This window comes from Vigna umbellata, chromosome 2 (assembly GCF_029865625.1).
Source record: "Vigna umbellata cultivar VRB3 chromosome 2, Vumbellata_1.0, whole genome shotgun sequence".
NCBI classification, from domain to species: Eukaryota; Viridiplantae; Streptophyta; class Magnoliopsida; order Fabales; family Fabaceae; genus Vigna; species Vigna umbellata.
Genome location: NC_142166.1, coordinates 806527 through 813661, shown reverse-complemented (window position 1 = coordinate 813661; position 7135 = coordinate 806527). Strand labels below are relative to the sequence as shown.

The 7135-nt window shown below is 29.1% G+C and overlaps 1 long non-coding RNA gene across 7 annotated transcripts; it reads left to right on the top strand.

Moving 5' to 3' along the window:
- Positions 1-946: 946 nt before the first annotated feature.
- On the top strand, positions 947-5584 carry LOC148203115 (uncharacterized). 7 transcript variants are annotated; one of them, XR_015784201.1, is made up of 7 exons: positions 947-1500; positions 2104-2156; positions 2759-2821; positions 3094-3211; positions 3339-4083; positions 4451-4522; positions 5204-5584. It is a non-coding gene; the product is annotated as an uncharacterized LOC148203115 (long non-coding RNA). The 7 variants fall into 7 exon arrangements; XR_015784197.1 differs by lacking the exon at positions 2759-2821 and having other exon boundaries at positions 950-1500; XR_015784196.1 differs by lacking the exon at positions 2759-2821 and having other exon boundaries at positions 952-1500; positions 3040-3211.
- Positions 5585-7135: the final 1551 nt, after the last annotated feature.

Here is a 7135-nt window from a genome sequence, read left to right as displayed (position 1 = left end):
GAAATAAACAATAGGTGATTTATCTTATGAGATGTGTTTGAATTGAATTAAAGTACATATGTGTGACATGGTGTGATGATTTATGATTTTATGAGAATGTGATGAATGAGCTAAGTGTGATATATGATTGTGCTTACTATCTTTGTAATGCTTACTATGAATTAAGATGTATATGAATAGAAGGATGTGGTAGTTATTCCTAGGGTAAGAATGCTATAATGAGTCAATATAATGTGAGATGTATTGATGATAGGGACTGGACAAAGATCACTCTGACTCTACTAGCACTTGTATTTAAGTATTTAAGTAGATGAAAAGAACTAGTTCTGAGAGTTGATGGAGGTTCTTGTCTAAAGTCTCGAGAAAAGTCAAACTTGATAGACATAAAATTTACCTTGTATACTCTATGGATCGGGAAAAGCCTAAACATATTATAAATATAGCTCTTGAGAAGTAAGAGTGATTGAGCAATAACAAGTGCAAGATCTAAGGGTGTCAATCAATACACCAGTACACCAGTCCTCTAAAGGTCGTGTTTGTGGTTATTAGTATATGTTTTTGTATTATAGGAGTCTTATTATTTGATGTTGATTTGGAAGCTATGTAATTACTTTTAAATTGCTAGTATATTTTCTTTTAATTTAAAATTTATGTTTTAAATTATCTCTTGTTTACCATGTTTGCTTTTATGTGTTGGTGAGCAGAAGATAAGATAGGATTTAAAGAAGAACAACGATAAGAATTTAAATGTATTGAATGCTAAGAAAAATACATTAGTAAAAAATATATTTTTTATAGTAATTTTTTATTTCTGTTAAAATTTACCGAGTATAAAAAATGATACAATGACAATTCTATAAATATGAGAAACTTTTCTATCCATGAAAACACAGGTATAAAAAGTTATGTAATAATGATATAAATTATTGATCTATACACGTTAAATATTATAATTACTTTACCTATTCAATTTCTTTTTCGCGCGGTACTTTCTCGTCTCTTCTGTGTAATTTTTTTTCGTTCTCCCTCCTTCCTTCTCCTCCATTCTCATTCATTCTCCTTCCATTCTTCTCGTTCAGTTGTTGTTATTATCGAAGTAGTGGAGGTGGTTGGGTAAAGCTGTTGTTCGGCGTTTGAAGTTCTCGATTGTGGTGGGTGAAACCCTTGCCTTGTTTGACTGAGAAAATTAGCTCCGAGCCAAACCCTAACCAGTTTCGTTCCGAACAAGAAACCCAAGAGAAACATTGAGATTCATTCAATCACCTTAACTTAAATGCGTGTAGCTACGCATTGCGTCGAGGGAACTTCGATCTTCGTTTTCAACGATGGATGCGTGGAACGCAGATTTTGTGGAGGAGGAGATTGGGAACTCCGTGGAATCGTTCCAAAAGTTTTTGTCTTTCGTAGAGAGATCTCTTCAACAGCCAGATTGATCAGTTTCAAGAAATCGTCGTCACGAAATGCAAACTCACCGGCGTCAATCCTCTCTCTCAAGAAATGGTGTGTTCTCAAACATTTTCACCTCTCTCTTTGGTTTGTTTAGCTTTGTTTATAATCTCATTGTTAATTTTTGGTTAATGGAAAAAGTGAAAGACCTAGGGATTTATTGAATCCAAAGGTTGTAAATTACACGCAATCAATTTTTTCGATTAAAGATTCTATTAGCAAAAAGGAGTTGCGCGAGATCATTGCTTTATTTGGTGTCATAGTGACGCAGGTTTATATTACTTTACTTTCTATTGAGTTTTTTCTATTTGACGATTCTTGTGCAATGATCTATGTATTTGAGATGTTGTATGGAGATATATTTTTTTAGTGCGTTTCTTGTTACTCATTTGTTTGTAGTTTGTTGTCCTTTCCAAGATGTCATTAGATCATTACCTATTATACATTTTGACACCATAAACTCTGATTACAAGTTACGTGAGCTTAAATTTTTCCTAGAGAACATTTATAAACTTATCCTATTTGATTATTCCACTCTAGTTTAAATTCCTTGTATTATATGATATATGTTAATTAATTTTTTATCGTACAATCTTGTGATTCACGATTTGAATCCACATTTGATAACCTTTGATAATTTGTGTTCTTTAATCTTAGGCATACAAGCAACAGATATATCAGACTTGGCATTTGAAGCAAGATTTTGTATGGTGAGGAATAATTTAATTGATATGAGCTCTGTTTTGTGAGTTTAACCATAAAATGGATTATATGAGAAGTATAAGGTGTGGTATGATTTTATTTTATTTGTTTCTTTCCAATAGGAAAAAGACTATCCCTAGATGGCATGTATACTCTGTACAAGGGAAAGCCTTTTATGATAGATATCCATTGGTAGTTATGATAAAAGGGAAAGTCTCAACTATCATTTACTTTGAATGGTTGGCAGACTAAGCAACTTTAAAACAAAACAAAATAAAATCTCCACCGTAAAACATTCTGATAACACTGATTCTGCTTTAAGAAATAAGCATTGACACTATCATTGAATTGAGATTGGTAATTGAAAACCAATTATTCATATATATATATATATATATATATTCTCTTCTTTGACTTCTATATTAAGGGATTAGATTCCAACTATTTATCAAACTAAAACTTTTTCCCTTCTAATCATATCATGAAAGTAAAAATAGAATGAATCGCTAGTAAATGAAGGGTCAATTCTAAATGAAAATAGAATTTCATAGTTGTCCCAGTAAGTGTAATTACGTATATGCTCAATAATTTTTTTGAGCAACTTTTGTAGTGGTCATGGCAAAACCTTTTGCTGGGACTTAGTTTTCTACTATTCCTGTCGACAAGTCACATTGTAAGATTCTATATCTCGAATACACGTATATATAGATTACTACTCTTTGCTCTAAGACTATTCAGCTACTTCTTAAATCATATCTACTACATAATATCACTCCTTATTTTGTTTGTTTGCGTACATGAATATACAAGATTTATTTGTTAGTACTTTATATCTTGTATTATTGTTTTAAAAAATTTTAATGGTATTTAATACATTTAATATCTATCAAGGTGGTGTATTATGGAAAAGAAATGAAGAACCTAATTTGATCAAATGCATTATAGAATTTGAAACAGATACATGATCACATCGTTCAATTTTCCAAGAGAAGCGAACCTTCTATATGACTCAACCTGTGAAACTACTCTGATTATACCAAAGGAGTAATCTGCTTCCAATTCGGTTAGTATTTGGATCTCAGCCTTACATTCTTCTCACCTACAACTTTAAAATATTTTGGTACATATTTTCAAGAGGGCACAATTTAATTATTAATTGTTTTGTTGCTAACTTGATAACTGAATCACAGTGTCAAGCTACAGATGAGGAGGAAGTCTTCAAAATTCTAAATGAAAGATCCCTTTATCCTATAGGATGGATTCATGTATGTCGTCCTATCTTTGGAAGGGTCTGTGACTGTCTTTATCTCTATAGGAGTAGGATTTGGTGTGGTTGATTACAACTTGTCATCTATATTGAACTTGTCATCTATACTGAAAGACTAACCCGTGCATTAGAAATTTTGAAGAAGTCAATTGTAGACTCTAGTGGACACTTTATTTTCGTTAACGACTCAGATGTCTCTCCATTTCAATGGTCTAATGAGCATTCCTTTTTTGTTACTATTATTCTATTACACATTACTATTAAAAGTTGGTGTTGAAAAAGTTAAAAATATTGTTCTAAAGGCATCCTTTTTCTAGAATTCACAGCATAGATCAAAGAACCCTGCAATCATTTGTGAGGGGAAATTCCTATAGAGGAAGAATTACCACTCTATCATACCTGTAAGTTTATAAATAAGGTTGCTCATGTAGTTATTCTTTGAAACTAAATTTATGGCTCATATTTGATTTTGTTTGTGTCCTTATAGTTTATGAGTACTAATGTTACTGCATAATGAGTTATACCGAAACTAATATTCCTACTCTGTATTTTGTATTGTCAAATCTTATACTACACTTCATTGCTTTTATTTTTCATGTGAAGAGACGAGAATGAAGGCGGAGAGTGAGAGTGCTGGTACTGGCTACCTCACCTTTTCAGATCCAAAGGTCATTGCTTATAATAAAGCTCTATGAATTTTCTATGCTCTAACGTGCTTCAACTTCCTTCTATTCTGTAAAATTGTCACTACGCATACTTTTTCAATTTTTAATTTTAACAAAGAAATCTTTAAAATCTCAATTTCATAATAAAAAATTATCCCTTTCTTAAAATTATTATAATATTAATTAATTTTTCTTCTCAGTTATTAAATTTCACTTAATCATTACGAGGTTATGATCGGTTATTAGTTTTATATCTCATTTAAGAAATAAATGAATTATATCTATTAGTTTTTTCAAACGATGGTTTCTCAATAAGCATTTGTGATTATCTATTAGTTTATAATATCTATTTTAATTGTAATGGATGCAGGGGAGATGCTGGTTTCTCAAGTCAAATTTGCATTTGTATTTAGATTAGCAATCACCATTTTATTCATACCAGGTAGAAATATCACTTAGATTTTTTAAATTACTGTTTGCTGACATGTTCCAAGTTCAACTTAAACATTTCATTGGTGTTATAATTTGGTCATATATAATTGTTCTCTCTCATTCATTCATTTGGACCAGCTGATTTAGTCTTACCTTTTCTTTTTCTTAAAATTTGCACTCAATTTTGGGATTGACGCCATAGTGTAATCTTTAGTACTTGTTAGGGTAACACTTTGATTTGGTCCTTTTTCTTGTAGGAAGCTTAAAAGTTAAAGTAAAACATGTAGCATTGGAGATTGGCATTTCACCATATACATTAAATGCAAATACAAATGTAACAAGTGGAATTTGTCATGCTTTCTTTTTGGAAATTTATCATTCTTAGTATAATATTAGTTTATTAATTTTATGTCCCAATCCTTTTTCTTGCATGAAGCTTATATGGCCCCTGATGTCCGACATAAAATAGTCAATTGGATAAAAGACCATGTATATTCTGGTGCATTTCATAAGGGTTTAAAGGTCAATACCTTCACACTTTCAATATGTATAATTAAAATATAATGCTTTTTTAAACTCTCTTTTTCTTTATATTGTTCTACTGTTTTGTTTTATTACTCAACCCTTTTTGCATATATAGAATCAACATTTAGTGCTTTTTTATAATTTTATATCTACCTCCAATTTAAAGGTCTAATGGAAGTGGAAAAGTGTGTGATAAGAGACTGGTTTAAGCTATTAACATGGCTGCATTTGAGCTTGATCTACTAGAAGAATATGATTCACGCTTTAAGAAGTTGAGTCTAGGTGATAAATTGCCTATCAAATTCTCCAAGTGATTAATTGTTAGAAAGACAAGTTGTTGAACTATAGACAATGTAATTGTTAATATTTTAAGTTGGATTACAAACAATGTAATTTTCAATTTCTATTTATAACCGTTTCTAGATGATTAGATGTTTCAATATTACATTTTGAGTTGTGTAATTATGTTATGTAAATATATTCAGGGACTTTGTTAGGTAAATATTACATTCAGGAACTATTTTTATGTGTTAATAATAAAAACAATATTAATTATTTTTTTTGTTATTGATTATTTAGAGTGTATTATGGAATTGAATCTTATGCATGTCTAAATGAATAGTGATACATACAAATCAAATGTTCAAAAACAAAACTGTCATTTTTATGCATGTTAAAGCATAGGTATAAAAAGTCTTATTTTTATACTGAGTATAATGTTAGGTATAAAATTCTTTTATACCTGTTATAGGTTGAATCGCTGTAAAAAGTTAAACTTTTTACATCTATTGTAGAACCGATGTGATAAATCGAAAACTTTTTATACTCCTGCTTCTATACCTACTTAAAAATAGGTATAAAAAGCCTTTTTAACAAGTATAAAAACCTTTTTTTGCATAGTGATATTTGAGTTTTATATTTTTTTTTTATATTTTTGTAATATTTAAGTTTTAGTTATAAAATAAGAACTATATTTAATATATATTAGTTATAAAGGGTTCTATCTACTCTTTATTTTTTGTAAGTCCACTTCCAAAAGTTTCAGACTGTTTAATTCTTATACTTTATGGATAAAATTTTTAAAAATAGGGTTAAATATGTTTTTAGTCCCTAAACTATTGGCCGTTTCTGGTTTTCGTCCCTCTTTCTAAGTAAGGTACAATTTGGTCCTCATTCTTTTCGAAACATTCGTTTTGGTCCTCGGAATTTTGGTTTTAGTCCTCATTCGTTTAAAAATTTGGTCCTCATTTAGCAACAAATGAGGACTAAAACCAAAATTCCGAGGACTAAAACGAACGTTTCGAAAAGAATGAGGACCAAATTGTACCTTACTTTGAAAGAGGGACGAAAACCATAAACGGCCAATAGTTTAGGGACTAAAAACATATTTAACCCTTAAAAATATTATGTTAATAGTTATTCTTTCGTGTCAGTGTTATTTACACGAATTTAGAAATTATTTTAGAAATTCAAGATTATTAATTTTTAAATTATATTTTTTTTCATTAAAAGTTTCTAAAGTAATTATTAAACTGTTTTTCAAAATTAAAGACAAAAATTCAATTACTTAGAATTTAAACTTTAATTTTAATTATTTTAGTGACTAATTCTTTAAATTTAGCGACTATTAATCCAATCTCTGAAAACAATTTTTCTTGTAAATTGATAACAATTTGATTAATGAGATTGATATTTTGTGTGATCTACAAATCTAATAGAATAAAATCATTATCAATGGTATTCTTATATAACTGATATTTATAATAATAAGACAAACATAGTGTTTATTGTAAAATAAAATAACGATATATTTATTTAATTGAGATATTATATATCACTTAAATAATTTGAAATTGAAATTGAACTTGACATTATTTGCATCATATATTATAATTTTAGTTTTTTTAACATATAAAAGTTAAGCAACGACAAGAGAGTTTTAAAAGTAAAACAAGCAAACAGACTTTGATATTTTAGCCTATGCAGAAATTTAAAATTGAAACCCTTTTGATGGTAGTAAAGGAAAAACTGGAAAAAAAAAGTAAAATACGATTTAAAATTGTGCAAAAAAAGATGTTTTTTGGGATCATGAACACAA